This window comes from Rattus norvegicus, chromosome 1 (assembly GCF_036323735.1).
Source record: "Rattus norvegicus strain BN/NHsdMcwi chromosome 1, GRCr8, whole genome shotgun sequence".
NCBI lineage: Eukaryota > Metazoa > Chordata > Mammalia > Rodentia > Muridae > Rattus > Rattus norvegicus.
Window position 1 is genome coordinate 3,364,450 of NC_086019.1, and position 25,982 is coordinate 3,390,431.

General features: G+C 37.5%; 1 pseudogene; it reads right to left on the bottom strand.

Annotated features, from left to right (window-relative positions):
• Positions 1-234: 234 nt before the first annotated feature.
• Positions 235-25,618, bottom strand: Vmn2r116l-ps17 (vomeronasal 2, receptor 116 like, pseudogene 17; annotated as a pseudogene).
• Positions 25,619-25,982: the final 364 nt, after the last annotated feature.

Below are 25,982 nucleotides of genomic sequence, written 5' to 3' on the forward strand. Positions count from 1 at the left end.
TCCTAGAACTCACTTTCTTTATAAGGTTATAGATTCAACTGACGTATCAAATTTATTTGAAGTTACCAGGGGGAAATCGTCATGAAAGCAAAATAATGAATAAAATTGTACTAATTATTTGAAAATTTCAATTTTTTCAGAAGATATTAAGCAAATGAATGATTGTAAGATTTTATAGGCAATGTATGCAAGATCAGAAGATATGGTACTTCTATACATAAGTAGAGGAACCAGTGAGAGTGACTCTAAAACTAGATACATGCTCTGTAACTAAATATTTGGGGTGTATGTATCAACTTTACATTTGAAAGAATTCCTGAAATACCTTTTCAGAGATATGATTTCTTCCTGATTTTGTGGATCGAATTTCTGTCTGGTCTCATTAAAATGATGTAGACTTTAGGTGCAAAGATGCATCCCAGCATCCCTGCACTAGATGCCAAGATGGAGAAGATCTCCACAGCAACCATGACCTTGCCCTTGGTGCTATGGTAGACAGGGAGGAAGGTGACACAGACAGCGCAGAACACTAGCATGCTGAAGGTCAACAACTTGGCTTCGTTGAATGTGTCAGGCAGGTTCTTTGCCAAGAAAGCTATAGTGAAGCCTCCAAAGGCCAGGCAGGCCAAATATCCCAGGACACAGTAGAATGCAATAATAGAGCCCTTGTTGCACACAATGATGATGTGGCCATGCTCAGAGTGTTCATCAATATCGACAAAGGGAGGAGAAACTGCTAGCCAGATTGCACACAGAATACATTGCAATAGGGAACATATGGGAATAATGTAGTTGGGTGTCCCCAATACCAAAAGTTAATCGTCTTTCTGGGTCTGTGATTTTGAAAGCCAGAACCACAGTGATTGTTTTGGCCAGAACTGTGGAAATAGCCACAGTAAAGACAATTCCAAATGTTATTTGCTGTAAGCTACAGGTTAATCTGTTAGGATAGCCAATGAAGAAATAGGAGCACAGAAAACAACATGAGTGACACGATTAATAGGTAGCTAAGGATTCTGTTATTGGCCTTCACAATAGGAGTGTCATAGTGCTTCGTGAAGACCCAAAATACCACCACTGTGAATACAGAGAAACAGAATGCTATTAAGGCAAGAGCCATCCCCAAGAGGTCTTCATAGCTTAGAATGATGATACTTTTCTGAATGCATTTGTTCTTTTCTATGTTGGCATACTGGTATTCTGGACAGTTCACACACTGATCCATATCTGATGTCCAAAGAAAAGTTTAGTTAGTGCTACTTTGGAAATTTTGTTGACAAGTTATTTCAAGTAAGGCTGTTGAAAGAAGCATTGTAAGGCTGCCTTTGATGCAGATAATGTAATTTGAAGGAAGTTGATGCTCAGCATTGCTCTCAATACTAAACATCCATAAAGATATATGAAAAATAAAGTCATGAAATTATTTCTTTATCTACTTAATGTTGTTATTGTTTCATTTTTAATGTTATCAGAAAGCAAATATTTAAAAAGCCATCTTTTGGTTCTATGTTAATATCAAGTAGTTTATTGAATTCATAAAAGATACCTTTATAAACCCCAATGTTGTTGGGTATATTTTTTAAAATACAAAACCAAACACTCATAGTTTTCTGAGATCATTGACTCTTCTTATGGATTTGCTCCCAATAATACATTGAGATTCTGACTTTACTGGGACAATACCTATAGTAGGTACTCGAGAATTCATTATCTCAAAGTCACTGACATAGAAAGAACACTAAATTGACCAGGTAAGCTGTCTGTAAGTGTACACATTTATAAGTATATATTCGTGTATTTGTAACAATAGCATTGTTGGATTTAAGTGATTCCTGTTATAAGACATAAATAAGAAGAAGGTGGAGAAGGAGAGGTAATATAACATCAATGTTTGAAAAGTAGAAAACGTTAAAGAAATAAGCCATGAGATGTATCATCATCTGGCAATAAGTAAACGAAAGTTCTGATTATTATTCATGGGATGCACTAATATTAGCACTGAAAAAACTGTGGAGATACTTTGTACTAAGAAGTACTTCATCTTGATCGCTTCTCTTTTCCCCATTTTTATTGGATATTGTTTAATTAATTTACATTTCAAATGTTATCCCATCTCAATTTCCCTTCCATAAAACCCCTATCCCATTCAAATCCCACTTCTATGAGCTTGGTCCCTTGCCAATTCACCCACCCTTTTCAGCTTACCATCACTGATATTTCCCTATGTTGGGAGGTGGACCCTTGGCAGGACCAAGGACTTCTCCTCCCACTGGTGCCCAGCAAGGCCATCCTCTGATACATATGCAGCTCGAGTCATGGGTCTTTCCATGCGTACTCTTTTGATGGTGGTTTAATTCCTGGGAGTTCTTTTTGGTTGGTATTGTTGTTCTTATGGGTTTTCAAACCCTTTAACTCCTTCAATCCTTTCTGTAACTCCTCCATTGAGGGCCAATTCTCAGTTCAATGGTTGGCTATGAGTGTCCACCTCTGTATTGGTCATGCTGTGGCAGAGACTCTCAGGAGACAACTATATCAGACTCCTGTCAACATGCACTTCTTGGCATCAGCAATATTGTTTGTGTTTGGGGGCTGTATGTATAGGGGCTAGAATTACCAGGTGGGGCAAGCTCTGGATGGCTTTTTTTCATTTTCTGCTCCAAACTTTGTCTCCATATTTTCTCCTATGAATATTTTTGATCCCCCTTCGAAGAAGGACTGAAGAATATGCACTTTAATCATCCTTCTTCTTGAGCTTCCTTTGATATGTGGATTGCATCTTGGACAATTCGAGTTTTTGGGGTAATATCCATTTGTCAGTGAGTGAATACCCTGTGTCTTATTTCGTGATTGTGTTACCTCATTCAGGATGATATTTTCTACTTTCATCCATTTTCCTATGAATTTCATGAAGTCATTTTTGATAGCTGAGTAGCACTCCATTTTGTAGAATTACCATCATTTCTGTATGAATTCCTCTGTTGAAGGACATTTGCGTTCCTTCCAGCTTCTGGCTATTATAAATAAGGTTGCTATGAACATAGTAGAGCATGTATCTTTGTTAAATTTTGGAGCATCTTTTGGGTATATGCCAAGGAGTGGTATAGCTGGGTCTTCAGATAGTACTACGGCCAGTTTTCTGAAGAACCTCCAGACTGATTTCCAGAGTGTTGGTACCAGTTTGCAATCCTACAAACACTGGAGGAGTTTTCCTCTTTTTCCACATACTAACCAGCATCTGCTGTCACCTGAGATTTTTCTTAGCCATTCTGATTGGTATGAGGTGGAATCTCAGGGTTGCTCTGATTTGCATTTCCCTGATAACTGAGTATTTTGAACAGTTCTTTAGGTGCTTCTCAACCATTCAATGTTCCTCAGCTGAGAATTCTTTGTTTAGCTCTGTACCCCATTTTTCATTAGAGTTATATGATTCTATGGAGTCTAACTTCATGAGTTCTTAGAATATTTTAGATATTAGCCTTTTATTGAATTTAGGATTGGTAAAGATCTTTTCCCAATATGTTGATTGCAGTTTGGTCCTAATGACAGTGTCCTTTGCCTTACGGAAGAAGTTTTGCAATTTCATGAAGTTCCATTTGCTGATTCTTGAACTTAGAGCATAAGCCATTGGTATTCTGTTAAGGAAATTTTCCCTGTGCCCATGTGTTTCAGGTTCTTCCCCACTTTTTCTTCTATTAGTTTGAGTGTATCTGGTTTTATGTGGAGGTCCAAAATCCACTTGGACTTGAGCTTTGTACAGGGCAGTAGGAGTGGATCCATTTCCATTCTTCTACATGCGGACCACCAGTTACAACCATTTGCTGAAAATGCTGTCCATTTTGTACTTGATTGTTTTAGTACCTTTGTCAAAGATCAAGTGACAATAGTTGTGTAGGTCCATTTCTGGGTCTTCAAGTATATTCCGTTGATCTACCTGCCTGTCTCTTTACCAATACCATAAAGTTTTTATCACCATTCCTCTGTAATACAGCTTGAGGTCAGGGATGGTGATGCCTCCAGAAGTGGTTTTATTGTTGAGGGCAGTTTTCAAGTTCTTGGTTTTATTGTTACTCTAAATTAATTTGCAAATTGCTTTTTCTAACTCTATGAAGAATTGAGTTGGAATTTTGATGGGGGTCGTATTGAATCGGTAGATCGATTTTTGCAAAATGGCCATTTTTACTATATTAATCCTGCCAGTCCATGAGAATGGGAGATCTTTCTATTTTCTGAAATCTTCCTCAATTTCATTCTTCAGAGACTTGATGTTCTTGTCATATAGATCTTTCAGTTCTTGGTTAGAATCACACATGTGTATTTTGTAATATTTGTGACTATTGTGAAGGGTGTTGTTTCCCTAATTTCTATCTCAGCCTGTTTATCCTTTGAGTAGAACAAGGCTACTTATTTGTTTGAATTATTTTTATATCCAGCCGCTTTATTGAACTTGTTTATAAGGCTTCCAATTCTCTGGTAGAATTTTTGGGGTCACTTAATTATACTGCCAGATGATCTGCATATAGTGATGTTTTGACTTTTTCTTTTCCAATTTGTATCCCTTTGAGCTCTTTTTTTTCTCAGATTTCTATGGCTAGGATTTGAGCACTATATTGAATAGGTGAGGAGAGAGTGGTCATCCTTGTCTAGTCCCTGATTTTTGTGGGATTGCTTCAAATTTCTCTCCATGAAGTTTGATGTTGGTTACTGGTTTGGTATATATTGCTTTTACTATGTTTAGGTGTGAGCCATGAATTCTTTATCTTTCCAAGACTTTTATGATGAAGAGGTATTTAATTTTGTCAAATGCTTTCTCGGCATCTAAGGAGATGATCATTTGTTTTATTTTATTTTATTTGAGCTTGTTTATACAGTGGATTACATTGGAGGATTTCCATATATTGAAACACCCTTGCATCCCTGGGATGAGGCCTACTTGATCATGATCATTTTGATAGGTTCTTGGTTTTGGTTTGCAAGAATTTTATTGAGTATTTTTGCATCGATATTTATAAGGGAAATTGGTCTGAAGTTCTCTTTCTTTGTTGGGTCTTTGTGTGCTTTAGGGATAAGTGTAATTGTAGCTTCATAGAAGGAATTGGATAATGTTCTTTCTGTTTCCATTTTTGAATAATTTAGACAGTATTGGTATTAAGCCTTCTATGAATATCTGATAGAATTCTGCACTAAACCCATCTGTACCTGTACATATTTTTGTTGGGAGTCTTTTAATGACTGCTTCTATTTCTTTAGGAGTTGTGGGACTGTTTGGATGGTTCTCTGATTCGGATTTAAATTTGAGACTTGATATCTGTCTAGAAAATTGTCTGTTTCATCCAGTTTTTCCAGTTTTGCTGGATATAACCTTTTGTAGTAGGAACTGTTGATTTTTTAATTTCCTCAGGTTCTGTTGTTATGTCTGACTGTTCATTTCTAATGCTCTTAATTTTGATACTCTCTTTGTTTAGAATGGGTTTATCTATCTTTTTGATTTTCTTAAAGAACCAGCTCAAAGTTTTGTTGATTTTTTTTGTATAGTGCTTTTTGTTTCTACTTGTTTGATTTCAGCCCTGAAGTTTGATTATTTCCTACCATCCACTCCTTATATATGTATTTGCTTCTTTTAGTTCTACAGCTTTTAGGTGTGTTGTCAAGCTGATAATGTATGCTTTCCCCAGTTTCCTTTCAGAGGCGCCAAGAGTTATGAGTTTTCCTCTTAGCACTGCTCTCATTGTGTCCTATAAGTTTGGGTATGGTTTCTTTTCATTTTCATTAAATTCTAAAATGTCTTCAATTTCATTACTTCTTCCTTGACCAATTTATCATTAAGTAGAGAGCTGTTCAGCTTCCATGTGTATGTGAGCTCTTTTTTGTTTTTGGAATGTTGAGCACTTTCATCCTTGCCTCATCTCCATTCCTATGTGTCTCAGTGTCTGTGCATATACTCAAGCATGAAAAACAGAGTAAGCACTGTAACAGAGAAAATCTTGAGCAAGAGTTATTACCCATATGGTTTGTCTTAAGCAATGGTATCTCATTCCTAAATTGCAATTCCCATCATTTCTAGAATATTAGCTGTGATTTTAATTCCACTTAATTTTTATGTCATTTCAAAGAATGTTGATATGTATTCCTGGGTTTAGAGTATTCTTATCCAGAAGAATGATTTTTTGGAAAGCTACTATTTCATAAGTTGCCCAAAAGACTAAGAAATTGATTTAGATATAAAGATATGTTGCTCTACCAGAGAACATGAGTTCAGATCACAGCACCCATGTCAGATGTCTTAAATTTCACGTAAATGTAACTACAGGGGTATTATTTGCTCTTATATGTACCTGTACATGTATTACCCATCCCACACACATAAACAATTAATGTAATGGAATTCATAGATAGAGTTATTAATTCTTTTTGTTTTTACATTTGAAACAATTTCTGTGTAATTTTGATAATTATTTTCAAGCATAGTGTATTGTTGGAATGCATGACTTCAAAGAGATCTTCTGAATAGGTTGCTTGGTTCTTCTATATGCATCATGGAAATAAACTCAGATTGTAATCCTTAGCAACAAATGATTTAACTGTTGAACCAAATCACAGACATGGTATGCCTTTTAAGAACTTTAATTCATTATATAAAATGAGTCATAATAATTGAAAAGCTAACCATAAACTTTTTGCATTTTGCCAGTCCTAGATAGTTATCTTAATAATGGGTCTGGTTTGAAATATACTCAATATGAGTACTGTCATATATTCTACATCATAGGTTAACACTTACCCACTACATCCTGGATTCACACAACATCTGTGCTTGAACATTTCTCTCAGAATTTTACATACTTAACAGTTTGTCATAAATTTGAAAATACTTTTGTTTTGTATATTAATCTTATACAGAACATGGATTTTATATATAGCAGTCTCATGACCTAGTCAAGTAGATTTGATATTATGTGGTTTTCTTCATGGGCTCCTATATGCACATGGTTTGGATAATCATACGTATGACAGATATATTGATAAAATATGACTAATTTAATTCTTTTAAAATTGTGAATAAATTCTAATGTAGGTAGTTTTACAATAGATTAATTATTATAACAATCTTGTGTAGAATTCGCTCATATTGCAGTTTTATTTCCTAAGTAATTGCTTGTGAAAATATAATGTGCCCCGAATTTGCAATGAGTCAATATGTGAGTCAAGGCATAAGGGATATGTGTTTGTTTGTTTGTTTGTGGCAGGATTTTGTTAATTATTCTTATATCTACAGCTATTAAATTAAAAAGTAATAACTCTGTATTTTCAATTGACTTTCGTAGACATCATAATCCCAGTGGGGCGCAAGAGGAATATATATTTTCAGGAATTATCAGAGCAGCAAACACTCACTTGTTTCATTAGGAATTTCATTTTCAGGGCAGGGGCTGCAAACAAAACAGCAGGCTGCCATTTCCTCCTTCCAGATTCTTCTGAATCCAGGATGACAATCTGCAGTGCACAATGAGGATGGCATCTGAGAAAAGAAAACACATATTGATAAACGTTTTTGCTATTTCTTTTATGTTTTGTATTAGTACGATAATATTTCAATGAGCTTATTTTATGTATATTAAGTGATTGCCATTTCACTCTGTCCATTTTTTAATGACCAGCAATGAATATTGAAAATACATTGAAGAAATGTTGGGTAAATTCTGAATGGCTAGTAATTAAAAAAAAAGGAGCTGATAGTTACCTGTGTGTAAAACCTACAGAGATCACAACCTGATGTTTTTCAAGTAATAATTTTCAATGTGGCACTAAGTACTATGAACAGACAGAGGGAACTTTAATGAGGTTATTTTCTGAGCCAACACTAGCCTGTCCTTTGAAGCCTTTTCAATTGGTAAATGATATAGGAGTGTCCATCTTACTGTGGGCAGTAGAGCCAGTAAGCAGTGTTCTTTTAAGATATATTCTTTAGTTCCAGTCTCTAGATATTCACACTTATCTTTCTATGACTATAAGCTATATGTCAAATTATCTCTTCCTCCTCACTTTCCTTATGGTCAAAGTTTAATTAATGCAACCAAGAAGCAAGTTAGTATTTGAAGACATTTGAAACAGGTACAATATACCCTTAAGTCACAGAGAAACAAATATCACCACAAATAAAATAGCACAGCAAAGCATGAGAAACTGTATATAAAAACAGTGGAATATGCTGACATTGGTGAAATATGGTTGGAAATGATAACGTGATGTGTAGTGACCTTGAATATGGAATATTTCATGAGGTGAAAATGCTCTACATTGATTGCATATACTGGAAAAGGCTGGATAAAACTTAGATTGTTTAAAGTTAATTGAAATTTTGAAGAATTGTTCCTATGTTTTGAAAGTTTTGAAATAGTTTCTTATAATGAAATATCAATGAATTAATATGCACAAAGAAGATCAGAACATATTTTCCGATTTTCTCCATCATTTTCTTTAAATTGATGTTAACACTCTGTCATATTTTAATGACTATTACAGTTAGAGTTAGAGAAGGAAAATGGGCATACTTTTGTGCTTCATGTTAATTTGCTTTAAAGTAGTGTAGAGTTTCCATATCACACATGGCAGGTTTGCACTCACAATATAGGGCAGACTATCATAAACAAACAGTGATTCTTTTTTTTTTTTTTTGTTTTTTGGTTCTTTTTTTCGGAGCTGGGGACCAAACCCAGGGCCTTGCGCTTCCTAGGCAAGCGCTCTACCACTGAGCTAAATCCCCAACCCCATAAACAGTGATTCTTTTTTTTTTTTTGTGTCATGTTTTTTTTATTAACTTGAGTATTTCTTATATACATTTCAAGTGTTATTCCCTTTCCCGGTTTCCGGGCAAAATCCCCCTCCCCCCTCCCCTTCCTTATGGGTGTTCCCCTCCCAACCCTCCCCCCATTGCCGCCCTCCCCCCATAGTCTATTCACTGGGGGTTCAGTCTTAGCAGGACCCAGGGCTTCCCCTTCCACTGGTGCTCTTACTAGGATATTCATTGCTACCTATGGGGTCAGAGTCCAGGGTCAGTCCATATATAGTCTTTAGGTAGTGGCTTAGTCCCTGGAAGCTCTGGTTGCTTGACATTGTTGTACTTTTGGGGTCTCGAGCCCCTTCAAGCTCTTCCAGTTCTTTCTCTGATTCCTTCAACGGGGGACCTATTCTCAGCTCAGTGGTTTGCTGCTGGCATTCGCCTCTGTATTTGCTGTATTCTGGCTGTGTCTCTCAGGAGCGATCTACATCCGGCTCCTGTCGGTCTGCACTTCTTTGCTTCATCCATCTTGTCCAATTGGGTGGCTGTATATGTATGGGCCACCTGTGGGGCAGGCTCTGAATGGGTGTTCCTTCAGTCTCTGTTTTAATCTTTGCCTCTCCCTTCCCAGCCAAGGGTATTCTTTTTCCTCATTTAAAGAAGGAGTGAAGCATTCACATTTTGATCATCCGTCTTGAGTTTCGTTTGTTCTAGGGATCTAGGGTAATTCAAGCATTTGGGCTAATAGCCACTTATCAATGAGTGCATACCATGTATGTCTTTCTGTGATTGGGTTAGCTCACTCAGGATGATATTTTCCAGTTCCAACCATTTGCCTACCAATTTCATAGACTCGTTGTTTTTGATAGCTGAGTAATATTCCATTGTGTAGATGTACCACATTTTCTGTATCCATTCCTCTGTTGAAGGGCATCTCGGTTCTTTCCATTTTCTGGCTATTATAAATAAGGCTGCGATGAACATAGTGGAGCACGTGTCTCTTTTATATGTTGAGGCATCTTTTGGGTATATGCCCAAGAGAGGTATAGCTGGATCCTCAGGCAGTTCAATGTCCAATTTTCTGAGGAACCTCCAGACTGATTTCCAGAATGGTTTTACCAGTCTGCAATCCCACCAACAATGGAGGAGTGTTCCTCTTTCTCCACATCCTCGCCAGCATCTGCTGTCACCTGAGTTTTTGATCTTAGCCATTCTCACTGGTGTGAGGTGAAATCTCAGGGTTGTTTTGATTTGCATTTCCCTTATGACTAAAGATGTTGAACATTTCTTTAGGTGTTTCTCAGCCATTCGGCATTCCTCAGCTGTGAATTTTTGTTTAGCTCTGAACCCCATTTTTTAATAGGGTTATTTGTTTCCCTGCGGTCTAACTTCTTGAGTTCTTTGTATATTTTGGATATAAGGCCTCTATCTGTTGTAGGATTGGTAAAGATCTTTTCCCAATCTGTTGGTTGCCGTTTTGTCCTAACCACCGTGTCCTTTGCCTTACAGAAGCTTTGCAGTTTTATGAGATCCCATTTGTCGATTCTTGATCTTAGAGCATAAGCCATTGGTGTTTTGTTCAGGAAATTTTTTCCAGTGCCCATGTGTTCCAGATGCTTCCCTAGTTTTTCTTCTATTAGTTTGAGTGTGTCTGGTTTGATGTGGAGGTCCTTGATCCACTTGGACTTAAGCTTTGTACAGGGTGATAAGCATGGATCGATCTGCATTCTTCTACATGTTGCCCTCCAGTTGAACCAGCACCATTTGCTGAAAATGCTATCTTTTTTCCATTGGATGGTTTTGGCTCCTTTGTCAAAAATCAAGTGACCATAGGTGTGTGGGTTCATTTCTGGGTCTTCAATTCTATTCCATTGGTCTATCTGTCTGTCTCTGTACCAATACCATGCAGTTTTTATCACTATTGCTCTGTAATACTGCTTGAGTTCAGGGATAGTGATTCCCCCTGAAGTCCTTTTATTGTTGAGGATAGCTTTAGCTATCCTGGGTTTTTTGTTATTCCAGATGAATTTGCAAATTGTTCTGTCTAACTCTTTGAAGAATTGGATTGGTATTTTGATGGGGATTGCATTGAATCTGTAGATTGCTTTTGGTAAAATGGCCATTTTTACTATATTAATCCTGCCAATCCATGAGCATGGGAGATCTTTCCATCTTCTGAGGTCTTCTTCAATTTCTTTCCTCAGTGTCTTGAAGTTCTTATTGTACAGATCTTTTACTTGCTTGGTTAAAGTCACACCGAGGTACTTTATATTATTTGGGTCTATTATGAATGGTGTCGTTTCCCTAATTTCTTTCTCGGCTTGTTTCTCTTTTGTATAGAGGAAGGCAACTGATTTATTTGAGTTAATTTTATACCCAGCCACTTTGCTGAAGTTGTTTATCAGCTTTAGTAGTTCTCTGGTGGAACTTTTGGGATCACTTAAATATACTATCATGTCATCTGCAAATAGTGATATTTTGACTTCTTCTTTTCCGATCTGTATCCCCTTGATCTCCTTTTGTTGTCTGATTGCTCTGGCTAGAACTTCAAGAACTATATTGAATAAGTAGGGAGAGAGTGGGCAGCCTTGTCTAGTCCCTGATTTTAGTGGGATTGCTTCGAGTTTCTCTCCATTTAGTTTAATGTTAGCAACTGGTTTGCTGTATATGGCTTTTACTATGTTTAGGTATGGGCCTTGAATTCCTATTCTTTCCAAGACTTTTATCATGAAGGGGTGTTGAATTTTGTCAAATGCTTTCTCAGCATCTAATGAAATGATCATGTGGTTTTGTTCTTTCAGTTTGTTTATATGATGGATCACGTTGATGGTTTTCCGTATATTAAACCATCCCTGCATGCCTGGGATGAAGCCTACTTGATCATGGTGGATGATTGTTTTGATGTGCTCTTGAATTCGGTTTGCCAGAATTTTATTGAGTATTTTTGCGTCGATATTCATAAGGGAAATAGGTCTGAAGTTCTCTTTCTTTGTTGTGTCTTTGTGTGGTTTAGGTATAAGAGTAATTGTGGCTTCATAGAAGGAATTCGGTAGTGCTCCATCTGTTTCAATTTTGTGGAATAGTTTGGATAATATTGGTATGAGGTCTTCTATGAAGGTTTGATAGAATTCTGCACTAAACCCGTCTGGACCTGGGCTCTTTTTGGTTGGAAGACCTTTAATGACTGCTTCTATTTCCTTAGGAGTTATGGGGTTGTTTAACTGGTTTATCTGTTCCTGATTTAACTTCGATACCTGGTATCTGTCTAGGAAATTGTCCATTTCCTGAAGATTTTCAAATTTTGTTGAATATAGGTTTTTATAGTAAGATCTGATGATTTTTTGAATTTCCTCTGAATCTGTAGTTATGTCTCCCTTTTCATTTCTAATTTTGTTAATTTGGACGCACTCTCTGTGTCCTCTCGTTAGTCTGGCTAAGGGTTTATCTATCTTGTTGATTTTCTCAAAGAACCAACTTTTGGTTCTGTTGATTCTTTCTATGGTCCTTTTTGTTTCTACTTGGTTGATTTCAGCTCTGAGTTTGATTATTTCCTGCCTTCTACTCCTCCTGGGTGTATTTGCTTCTTTTTGTTCTAGAGCTTTTAGGTGTGCTGTCAAGCTGCTGACATATGCTCTTTCCTGTTTCTTTCTGCAGGCACTCAGCGCTATGAGTTTTCCTCTTAGCACAGCTTTCATTGTGTCCCATAAGTTTGGGTATGTTGTATCTTCATTTTCATTAAATTCTAAAAAGTTTTTAATTTCTTTCTTTATTTCTTCCTTGACCAGGTTATCATTGAGTAGAGCATTGTTCAATTTCCACGTATATGTGGGCATTCTTCCCTTATTGTTATTGAAGACCAGTTTTAGGCCGTGGTGGTCCGATAGCACGCATGGGATTATCTCTATCTTTCTGTACCTGTTGAGGCCCGTTTTTTGACCAATTATATGGTCAATTTTGGAGAAAGTACCATGAGGAGCTGAGAAGAAGGTATATCCTTTTGATTTAGGATAGAATGTTCTATAAATATCCGTTAAGTCCATTTGGCTCATGACTTCTCTTAGTCTGTCAACATCACTGTTTAATTTCTGTTTCCATGATCTGTCCATTGGTGAGAGTGGGGTGTTGAAATCTCCCACTATTATTGTGTGAGGTGCAATGTGTGTTTTGAGCTTTAGTAAGGTTTCTTTTACGTATGTAGGTGCCCTTGTATTTGGGGCATAGATATTTAGGATTGAGAGTTCATCTTGGTGGATTTTTCCTTTGATGAATATGAAGTGTCCTTCCTTATCTTTTTTGATGACTTTTAGTTGGAAATTGATTTTATTTGATATTAGAATGGCTACTCCAGCTTGCGTCTTCTGACCATTTGCTTGGAAAGTTGTTTTCCAGCCTTTCACTCTGAGGTAGTGTCTGTCTTTGTCTCTGAGGTGTGTTTCCTGTAGGCAGCAGAATGCAGGGTCCTCACTGTGTATCCAGTTTGTTAATCTATGTCTTTTTATTGGGGAGTTGAGGCCATTGATATTGAGAGATATTAAGGAATAGTGATTATTGCTTCCCTTTATATTCATATTTGGATGTGAGGTTATGTTTGTGTGCTTTCATTCTCTTTGTTTTGTTGCCAAGACGATTAGTTTCTTGCTTCTTCTAGGGTATAGCTTGCCTCCTTATGTTGGGCTTTACCATTTATTATCCTTTGTAGTGCTGGATTTGTAGAAAGATATTGTGTAAATTTTGTTTTGTCATGGAATATCTTGGTTTCTCCATCAATGTTAATTGAGAGTTTTGCTGGATACAGTAACCTGGGCTGGCATTTGTGTTCTCTTAGGGTCTGTATGACATCAGTCCAGGATCTTCTGGCCTTCATAGTTTCTGGCGAAAAGTCTGGTGTGATTCTGATAGGTCTCCCTTTATATGTTACTTGACCTTTTTCCCTTACTGCTTTTAATATTCTTTCTTTATTTTGTGCGTTTGGTGTTTTGACAATTATGTGACGGGAGGTGTTTCTTTTCTGGTCCAATCTATTTGGAGTTCTGTAGGCTTCTTGTATGTCTATGGGTATCTCTTTTTTTAGGTTAGGGAAGTTTTCTTCTATGATTTTGTTGAAGATATTTACTGGTCCTTTGAGCTGGGAGTCTTCACTCTCTTCTATACCTATTATCCTTAGGTTTGATCTTCTCATTGAGTCCTGGATTTCCTGTATGTTTTGGACCAGTAGCTTTTTCCGCTTTACATTATCTTTGACAGTTGAGTCAATGATTTCTATGGAATCTTCTGCTCCTGAGATTCTCTCTTCCATCTCTTGAATTCTGTTGGTGAGGCTTGTATCTACAGCTCCTTGTCTCTTCTTTTGGTTTTCTATATCCAGGGTTGTTTCCATGTGTTCTTTCTTGATTGCTTCTATTTCCATTTTTAATTCCTTCAACTGTTTGATTGTGTTTTCCTGGAATTCTTTCAGGGATTTTTGCGATTCCTCTCTGTAGGCTTTTACTTGTTTATTAATGTTTTCCTATGCTTCCCTAAGTGTGTTCATGTCTTTCTTGAAGTCCTCCAGCATCATGATCAAATATGATTTTGTAACTAGATCTTGCTTTTCTGGTGTGTTTGGATATTCCATGTTTGTTTTGGTGGGAGAATTGGGCTCCGATGATGGCATGTAGTCTTGGTTTCTGTTGCTTGGGTTCCTGCGCTTGCCTCTCGCCATCAGATTATCTCTAGTGTTACTTTGTTCTGCTATTTCTGACAGTGGCTAGACTGTCCTATAAGCCTGTGTGACAGGAGTGCTGTAGACCTGTTTTCCTCTCTTTCAGTCAGTTATGGGGACAGAGTGTTCTGCTTTCTGGCGTGTAGTTTTTCCTCTCTACAGGTCTTCAGCTGTTCCTGTGGGCCTGTGTCTTGAGTTCACCAGGCAGCTTTCTTGCAGCAGAAAATTTGGTCTTACCTGTGGTCCCGAGGCTCAGGTTCGCTCGTGGGGTGCTGCCCACGGGCTCTCTGCAGCGGCAGCAACCAGGAAGACCTGTGCCGCCCCTTCTGGGAGCTTCAGTGCACCAGGGTTCCAGATGGTCTTTGGCTTTTTCCTCTGGCGTCCGAGATGTGTGTGCAGGGAGCAGTCACTTCTGGTTTCCCAGGCTTGTCTGCCTCTCTGAAGGTTTAGCTCTCCCTCCCATGGGATTTGGGTGCAGAGAACTGTTTATCCGGTCTGTTTCTTTCAGGTTCCGGCGGTGTCTCAGGCACAGGGGTCCTGCCGCTCCTGGGCCCTTCCCCACGGGAGCCCAGAGGCCTTATACAGTTTCCTCTTGGGCCAGGGATGTGGGCAGGGGTGAGCAGAGTTGGTGGTCTCTTCCGCTCTGCAGCCTCAGGAGTGCCCACCTGACCAGGCGGTTGGGTCTCTCTCTCACCGGGTCTGGGAGCAGAGAGCTGCTGCGGGCCGGGATCCGCGGGTGTGGGACTTCCGGTAAACACAGAACGTGCCCGGTCCTAGAGAAATTCTGCTTTCCTGTGTCCCAAGCTCACCAGGCAGCTTTCTTGCAGCTGAAAATTTGGTCTTACATGTGGTCCCGAAGCTCAGGTTCGCTCGTGGGGTGCTCCCCACGGGCTCTCTGCAGCGGCAGCAACCAGGAAGACCTGTGCCGCCCCTTCCGGGAGCTTCAGTGCACCAGGGTTCCAGATGGTCTTTGGCTTTTTCCTCTGGCGTCCGAGATGTGTGTGCAGGGAGCAGTCACTTCTGGTTTCCCAGGCTTGTCTGCCTCTCTGAAGGTTTAGCTCTCCCTCCCACGGGATTTGGGTGCAGAGAACTGTTTATCCGGTCTGTTTCTTTCAGGTTCTGGCGGTGTCTCAGGGACAGGGGTCCTGCCGCTCCTGGGCCCTCCCCCACGGGAGCCCAGAGGCCTTATACAGTTTCCTCTTGGGCCAGGGATGTGGGCAGGGGTGAGCAGAGTTGGTGGTCTCTTCTGCTCTGCAGCCTCAGGAGTGCCCACCTGACCAGGCGGTTGGGTCTCTCTCTCACCGGGTCTGGGAGCAGAGAGCTGCTGTGGGCCGGGATCCGCGGGTGTGGGACTTCCCTAAACAGTGATTCTTATACCTCTGTCTCTAAAGTCCTTGGATAAGAACATGAACCAACAAAACCTGTCATTATTTCTGACTTTCATGGATATTAATTTTTATCTTCATGCATTATAGTACTGTCAATAGGTTTGTGAAAGTAAATGTTGTCATATCAATATGTATTCCTTCTGTTCTATAACGTGTTTGTTTATTTAACTCTGATTAAATTTTGCACTTGCTTAACAGCCATTTCTGGACATTCACGGAAAGTAAATAATTCTATATTTTGTTGTATATTACACTCAATAATCTGCATATGTTGAATCATACATGCATCACTGGATTAAATTCTCCCTATTCTCAGACAATGATCTTTCTGTTGTGTGTTATGTTCTTTTGGTAGGTGTTTTAGTCAACAATTATTCCATACATATCCATCAAAGGCTTTGCTCTCTAATTTCTTTTTTCCCTTATTACACATTATGTGTTTCCTCTACTTTTACAAATGAAAGGAAAGTTCTCCACTTGTATGTGAATGAGTCTCCACAGCCTCTGCAGGCAACCAAGAAATGTCTTAAAAAAATAAACAAGTCTTCTTGTCATTGGTTACATTTAGGAAATGTATTAAAAATATTCAACCATAACTGAACTTTTTTCACATTTGGCTGGTTGCTGTTATTGCTGTATTTGATGTGTTTAATAGCCATTTCTTTGCCAGTTGTTCTAATGCTGTCTACATGCTCCTTTGAAATTTTGTCCATCTTACTTAAAAGTGTGAAGGGGTTCTTCAAGTTTTGTAAAATATGATGTTTCTTTGAATAGAATTTCTGTAACTGTGTTCATTAGTGATCTTGGTAAATGTCTTCCTATGGTATGGGAAAACATTTTTGGATATAATGACAAGTGTTGGCAATTATGAATCTTAGGGTTTCATTACTGTAATATTAGTCTCACTCCTATCAACTTGTGTTCCAGATGTTTAATGTAATGGATGAGATAACTGTGTAATAATAACAATGGTATGAAGAGAATATTATTCAAATTTAAGGAAAGAGTATCAAACTGTGGTGAAAAAATTTTTATATTCATTAAATTTCAGAAAATTTTTCTGAGATGAAAAAGGTATATTTTATGCTTGTAGAAAATCTTCAAAATATTAGTAAATATATGTCAAAACTAAAAAAAGAAACAAAATACAAGAACCTAGAAATTGGTTCCTGATGTGACAAAATATTTCATTTCAATATGTTGCGATGTATTCACATGAAAGTGTTTATTTCTCTGTATTATAAATCAATAAACTAGTACACATCTACCTTTCTACTTCCTGTAGTCAACTCAGTCATGTCTACATATAAGTGTAACTGTTGACCCTGTGGAAAATGTGGGCTGAATTGTCCTATCTTCACCTTAATTCCAAGGTGTTGTGAGAAATTCCACATGTGAACAATATCATAGTTTTCATGCACCATTTCTCTCTGTTTCATAATTACTCTGTTCCCAAGAGAATTAGTGAAGTGGGTCTTTCTCAGAAATGAGTTTATCTAAAAGACAAGCATTTCATTGTAATGTATATACCATTCCTTAAAGTCATAAAACGTATTCTAATTTCATAGCAAAGGCAATGTCATTTAAAAAATGAAAAGGAAAATCAGTATAAAAGCAATGGAATAATTGAAATTATCATAATATTCCAAGAAATTCAGTTCTCTCAGATGAGACTACCAGACAAAAATCCAGAAAAAAAAGGTAGGTAACACACACACACACACACACACACACACACACACATACATTTACACACACAGAGACTCAGGTCTTTTCTGAAGCCCACACAAAATACACCCATAAACTTATTTCCACAGAAATATACATATATGTAGACACACATATGTAAAAATTCAGGCACAAAAAAGACATACATATGCACTCAACTAAAAACCTAGATATGAAATCACACAAAATACATGCAGTGACACACATACAACACTCACACACACACACAAACACACACACACATGTACATGCACATACCTACACACAGTGACACACACACACACACACACAGACAGCTTGAGAGCAACATACAAGGAGAGGCACAAATATATGTTCCAGCCCAGAATAGTATTGGCACACAAAGAATTTTTTACTCACACATAATAACAAAAAGGCAGGCAATGCCCAAGATAACCACAAAGAAATGGGCAGACACATAACAGTAAAGCAGATACAAATATGTGTAAGCTCATGCAAAAAATTGCAAAATACATTCAATGGTTCACAAAGACCCATACTCTGCCAAAAAACACAAAGAAACACACACATACAAAAACACACTTATAAAAGGGAACTAATACATAGAAAAATAGTTGCACATGTCCATAGTCATACTGAGAGATAAACATTATGTACAAAGCAAAACAAATATAAACATAGATACACAGAATAAAAGATATAACTACACATGGTAACAAAGGTGCACTCACACATTTGAACAAATTTTATAGCTGGAACTGAATTTTACCACTTCTGTTAAATTACTTTCAGAATACAAAGTAAGTTACCAAGAACCAACACTGGAGCAGAATCCCTGGAGGACCCTAATGAAAACCATTTCTTAAAAATATTTCCATATAATGGATGACTATAAATAAAAACTCATCTTCTCATCATGGAGAAAATTCATGAGGATGAACTGTTTATACCAAATATTAGAAGGGGTATGCTGATGGAAATTCGAGTACTCTGTATGAAACTAAAAATTTCAATTGATGAACTGTGCCTTCTTTTTCCATTCACATTTTAAATAGTCATGAGATTTCATTTTCTTTAGAAAAAAAAGGTCCAGAAACCAATCTATATTGAACAATATTTCTCATTTCATTAGATGTGGGCATCTGAGAGAATCTAAATATCTAGGCAATTGAAGACACCAAGCATCGTCCATTAGAAGAAACTCTACAGATTCTTCCAGTCTCCCCTGCACCCAGAGCTAAGGCTCTTCTACAGCCTCCAGAACACTTCCTGCCCTGAGAAAGCTGGTATCCCAGGAGTGCTTTTACCCATAAACCCACATGAGTCCCCACTTTTGCTGCAATAACTGTTCAAAGAGGGACCTACTAGGAGCACACAGGGCACATGAACATCCCAGCCATCTGGGACAGGACATACCTGGTCTGCATCTTTACCCAGAGCTAAAGCTGTCCCGCTGCCCTCTGAACCCATATTCTGCCCAGAGAGATCTGGTCTCCGTGAAGTGCTTTCACTCCTAAGAACCTAAGCTCACAGACCCACAGGAGGGACAATCCCCAGTCAGAGACAGCAAGACCAACTAACATCAGAGATTACTAGAACGTAAGAGGCAAGGTCAACAAATGAAGCAATAGAAACCAAGGCTACTTGGCATCATCTGGACCCAGTTCTCCCACAAGAGCAAGTTCCAGATAACCCAACATAAGGGAAAAGCAATATTCTTATTTAAAATCATATTTTATGATGATGATAGAGGACTTTAAGAAAGACATAAAGAACTTCCTTAAAGAAATACAGGAGAACACAGGCAAACAAATAGAATCCCTTAAAGAAAATACACATCCAACAGGTGAAGGAATTAAACAAAACCTTATAGAATCTAAAAATGGACATAGAGATAATAAAGAAATCATAACGAAAGACAATCCTAGAGAAAGAAAACCTAGGAAAGAGATCAGGAAACAGATGAAAGCGTCACCAACATAATACAAGAAAATGGTCTAATAATGTATAAAAGCAGACCTGTCAGAATTACACTAGACTTACCAAGAATGATATGAACGAAAGATGATCCTAAATCCTGTGGGGAAGAGAGGGGGCCACCCAGGAGTGCAGACATCCTGGGGCTGGAGGACAGACTGCCATGTCTTCACTCCACAGCCCACCTCCCTAGTCCAAGGGGAAACTGCACAGTGCCTCTGGACACAGGGATATAGGAACACACAGCCACTGGTACCCAAACGGAACTAGCCAAACTGCTCCCTGCACCCAAATCCCGTGGGTGAGAGAGCTGGACATGGAGAAATGTGGATACTCCTGAAAAGTCAGAGGAGATTCTTCTCTGCCCACAGTCCAGACCCAAGAGAGAATTGCATAGTGCCAACTGTGGCCAAATGGTGTAAGCACCTACATGAGCAATCAGGGGCAGGACCCTCTGATTCCTACCTGCCTGTACAGCTGGAAGAGCCCCCAGGAGCACAGACACACCTGAAATCAGAGCACCTCTTCTCAGGAAAGGCTGAAACAAAACATGAAATCAGTTCTACAGGAGTGCTGACACAGAGGAATACAGCAGGGTCAAGTCACTCCCAGAAACAGAAAGACAAGCAAACACCAGAGACAACCCAATCGTTAGAGGCAGGAACCTAAGCAACAGAAACCAAGACTACTTGGCATCATAAGAGCCCAGTTCTCCCACCAAAGAAAATAGTGGATATCCAAACACAACTGTGTTTGAAAAGCAAGATTTAGATTTGAATTCACATTTTTAATAATGATGAGGGACTTTAAGAAAGACATAAAAAACTCCCTTAGAGAAATTCAGGAAAACACAAGTAAACAAGTAGAAGTCCTTAGAGAGGAAACACAAAAATGCCTGAAATAATTACAGGAAAACACAACCAAACAGGTGAAGGAATTGAAAATGGAAATAGAAACAATAAAGAAATCACAAAGGGAGACAACAATGGATATAGAAAAGCAAAGGAAGAGACAAGGACCTGTAGATACAAGCATCACCAACAGAATACAAGAGATACTTCTGAGAATCTCTGAGGCAGAAGATACCATAGAAAACATCAACACAACTGTCAAAGACAATGTAAAACGTGAAAAGGTACTAGCCCAAAACCTACAGAACATCCAGGACACAATGAGAAGATCAAACCGAAGGATAATAGGTATAGAAGAAAGTGAAGATTCCCAACTTAAAGGGCCAGTAAATATCTGCAACAAAGTTATAGAAGAAAACTTCCCTAACCAAAAGAAAAAGATGCTAATAAACACACAAGAAGCCTATAGAACTCCAAATAGATTGTACCAGAAAAGAAACTCCTCCCATCACATAATAGTTAAAACAGCAAGTGCACAAAAAAAGAATATTGAAAGCAGTAAGGGAAAAAGTTCAATTGACATATAAAGGCAGAACTATAAGAATTACAACAGACTTCTCACCAGAGACTATGGAAGCCAGAAGATCCTGGACAGTTGTCATACAAACTCTAAGAGAACACAAATGCCAGCCCAGGTTACTATATCCAGCAATACTCTCAATTAACATAGATGGAGAAACCAAGATATTCCATGACAAAACCAAATTTATTCAATGTGTTTCTACAAATCCGGCCCTACAAAGGAAAATAGATGAAAAACTCCAGTAAAAGACAGGGTACTCCATACTAGAAAAAGCTGGAAAGTAATCTTTTTTCAAAAAACCCAAAAAAGATAGCAGCCACAGAAACATAGTTCCACCACAAACAACAAAAATAACACAAAGCAACAGCCAATATTCCTTCATATCGCTTAACATCATTGAACTTAATTCCCCAGTAAAAAGACCTAGACTAAGAGAATGAATATACGAAAAAGACCCAGCATTTTGATACATACCAGAACCATACCTCAGTGACAAAGACAGACACTACCTCAGAATTCTAGGCTGGAAATTTTTTTCTCAAGCAAATGTTCTCATGAAACAAGCTGGAGTAACCATTCTAATATTGAATATAATAGACTTTCCAGCAAAAAATTATCAGAAAAGCTAATGAGGAACATTTCATACTCATCAAAGGAAAAATCTACCAAGATGAACTCTCTATTCTGAACATCTATGCTCTAAATGCAAATGAACCCACATTCATTAAAGAAAATTTACTAATTCTGAAAGCATGCATTGCACCACACACAATAATAGTGGGAGACTTTAACTTCCCACTCTCATCAATGGAAAGATCATGGAAACAGAGACACAATGAAAGTAACAGAAATTATGAATCAAATGGATTTAACACATACCTATAGAACATTTTATCCTAAAAGAGAAGAATATACATTCTTCTCAGAACCAGATGGTTTGCTCTAAAATTGACCATATAATTGGTCAAAAACAGGTACAAGAAGATTGAAATAATAGGCATCTTTTTGGATCACCATGGGCTAAGGCCGGTGTTCAAAAATAACAACAACAATGAAAAAAAGATCACATGAATATGGAAGTTGTACAATGCCATACTCAATAATAACTTGGTCAAAGAAGAAATAAAGAAGGAAATTAAGGATTCTGAAGAATTCAATGAAAATGAAGCACAACATACCCAAACTTATATGACACTATAACTGCAGTACTAGAAGGAATACCCATAGCTCTGAATATTTCCAAGAAGAAACTCAAGAAAGCATACCCTAGCAGATTGACAGCACACATTAAAGAATAAAAAGGAGCATAAACACCCAAGAGGACAAGATAGCAGGAAATAATCAAACACACGGCTGAAAACAAGGAGAACTATACAAAGAGTCAACAAGACAAGGAGTCTGTTCTTTGAGAAAATCAGCAAGACAGATAAAACCTTAGCCAGACAGAGGTCACAGAGGGAGTATCCAAATTAAAATCAGAAATGAAAAGAAAGACATAGCAGAAACTGAAGAAATAAAAAAAATCATCAGATCCTACTACAAAAGCCTAAACTCAACAAAACTAGAAAATCTGAATGAGATAGACAATGTAAGGCAATGCCAGGATGTTGATGTGAGGGTGGGTGTGTGGTAATAAGAGCATCCTCATAGAAGCAGGGGAAGGGTGTTTAAGGTTTGGGGAAATGAAAATATGTAAAATATCCAATAAAAATAAAGAAGAAACTCTACCTTCAAGCAGTGAGTATTTTCTCCTTTCCCATTGTTTATGGCCTGATTTTCAACTTCTTGCAGATTCTTCTTATGAAGTGAATATGAAATAGCATATACAGCATTGTATATGTTGTGACTATAATCACTAAATGACATGTCACATTTCTGTTCCATTAGCTATTCCAGTGAGACATTGGATAAATAATTTCTCAGTATTTTACAGTTAGATTCTGAGGCTTCATAGTTAAAATACTTCCACTCTGGTATTCTGAGATATATATCTGTGCTTCTGAGATTGTACCATGTCTGTACAGAATTTTTAAAGCCAGAAATCTCACCATAGTGGTGTTGAAATGTAAGGGTCCCATAGAATGTGCCATGAGTTAAGTCTCTCTTACTGGTAGGGCAATCAAATTGTTTTGTGGTGACCCATATTCTCTGTTTAACTGAAGATGACCACATTCTGAAGCTCAATTCAATAATACTGTTTGTTTCTCCATAAATGATAATAACCTTTGTGGATGACATGACAATTTTGTTGTAGTACATTTCAGTTGTAGGATAGAATGAAATTTCTCTGATTGATACCATGTTCACAAAGGCAAAGCAAATTTCCTTGGTTTGGCTCTCTTTTTTCAACTCTGAGAGAAATTGCCTAGATCATCATCTGAGACAAATAGTCCAACCCAGTTCTACTTGAAGGAAAGTATGAAGGAGACCATTGCCAATGCTAGTGATGAGTCCTTTGGGCCCATCTGATAGAGATATGGTTATTGTTCATTATCACTGAAGATGGAGTAGAAAGGTCCATAGGAAAGCTGAAGGAACTGCAACACACAGAGCATGAGGAAAAGTACATTAAAAAAACTTGTAATCAACTTTGCCTGCAAACAGTTGATTACCTATGACTTTTCCTCTCACCTCTGATTCAAATGAGCAAATGTGGAAGCCTTGTACATGCACATCTAGTGGGAACAGCAGGAATAGCTGTTTGACAAAGATGTAATAAAATATATTTGCATGTTATAATGACTTCCATTCTTTCTTTCAGTTTTAGTCTCAATATTTTTGTTTTCAATGTTTTTAGGGATTTTAATATATGTACAACTTGTAGATATATGAGTAATTTTATTTTTAGAAAAGACATTCATGCCATAATCCAGAAATACTTCTATGATTTGACAGGAAATTTCTATACATGATACTGCTTTAGCATTCAGAAATATATACATTTTATATTACTTGAAGCTATTCCTTGTATCCTAGAGGTTATGACTCATATAAAGATTCCAGGGATCAACTTTTTAGGGCAAGGCTACAAAATACTCTGGGAATATATACCTCTGTGCTTCCCCAGGAAACAGTTAATCAGAAAAAGTGAATTTAAAAATATAGGCAAGATTTGGCAGTGAAAAAAATTTTAGCACCAGATTAGATTAAAAAAATTCATAATACTAAATACCTAGGCAGTTATAGTGCAAAACATATAGGACTCATAAGTTGTGCCTCGTGAAGAAAATGTACAGAAACAGAGTTACATTGCATGGAAATATGTCCTTCACACAAAGTGTCTTATAGAAAAATAATCACATTGAAAAATAGGAAAGAACAAGTAATCAGAACCCTGTAATCCCTCTTACAAAAGTGCACTTGTGCAGATCCCCTCTTGTGTTTTAGGCAAAGAATCAAAAGCAAAACAAGATAAGATATATGTATAAGTTCCACAAAAGTATGACATAACCATTATATTATTAAAGAAAATGACTTACAGTAACTATAGCAGTATGTTGCTAAAATTTTTGCCACAGGATATAATGGCAATTGGCACACTGACCTTTATGGTTGGTTATACACTCACTGGTAGTAAAATGGCTAACTCCACAGACTGGATTGGAGGTTTTTGTTTTGTTTTCGGAGCTGAGGACCAAACCCAGGGCCTTGTGCTTGCTAGACATGAGCTCTACCACTGAGCTTAATCCCCAAATCTGGAGGTTTTCTTGCTGTCTAATGCCACTGAAATATCACAAGCTGCCAGGCTAAGAATGGTCTGACATACCTTTGCAAAAAATACAACAGATAATTAAAATTGGATCATTGAGAAAGATGTTTGTAAAATATTATTCTGTTCCATCACAGTTCATCACTGATGACCAAACACCTCCATGATTGCAAATGATAGGTCTTTTATTTCATAGTTTAGCAATGATGATCTAAATTTATGATGAAGATGAAGATAAAACATATCTGAGGACAAAATAATATTTTCTATGATGTGAAACAACGTGAATTAGTCTCTGCTTACTGAGATTTTTATAAAGGAACACTCTCAGTTTCAGTTAATCAAGGCTTCACGGTTTTCTCTACCACCATGCCAGACTCAATTCTTCATAACCTCCTCTATTTCTCCATTCTAGAAACTGTCAACTTCTGGTGGTGGCTCCCAGCAGAAGGCCTAGAATATCTATGATTAGTAAGTGCCCTGGAACTACATAGATTGACATAAACATAGGTCAAATCTCATTCATTAACTTTCTTTATATCTATTAAAGTCCCCCACAGAAATATGAGGTTAAGAATTTCTGGATTATGATAACTCACATATGGAGATAAGTAGACATACACAGATATCCAGAGATATAAAGATGCACTCCAATGTGGTCCTGCAAGCAGAATCAAACAAATAATCTCTTCATTACAGGAATAATTGGGGAGACGGAGATGATTATTTGGATAAAATCAATCGGGTGGAAGTGTTACAGTTTCTCCATCACAATGGCCCAAATTGTATTTTATAATCAGAGACATATTTGGTAAAAGATCAGGATTCCTATTGATTTCATCCACTGTAAAGGCCAATGCCAAGGCAAATTTGTGGTTTGTAGTTGTTCTTCTGTAAAAGAGTACAGTGTGTATTATGAACAGATGTTTACATAATCATTAGTACTCAATAGAAGCACTATTCTATACTGGAAAGTTTTGATTCTTATATCATTTGATGGAAACAAATGACTTTTTGTGAAATTGGATTGATATGAGAACCTGGAAAATACCAAACACCTTAAAAGTTCATGACTATGTCTCCCATAAATAAGGTAGGGTATTGATCTCATCCACAGGGAGCATTTCTATGTCTGTTTTTGAGTACTTGATCAGAAGGTAAAGAGAAAACTACATATATTGACAAAACAGTAATTTTGATCATGTCTTCATTTTGAAATTATTGAGCAATATAAAAATCCATGAGAGTCATTGAGTTCATGATATTTTTTTTGGAAGTTAACTTAATCAG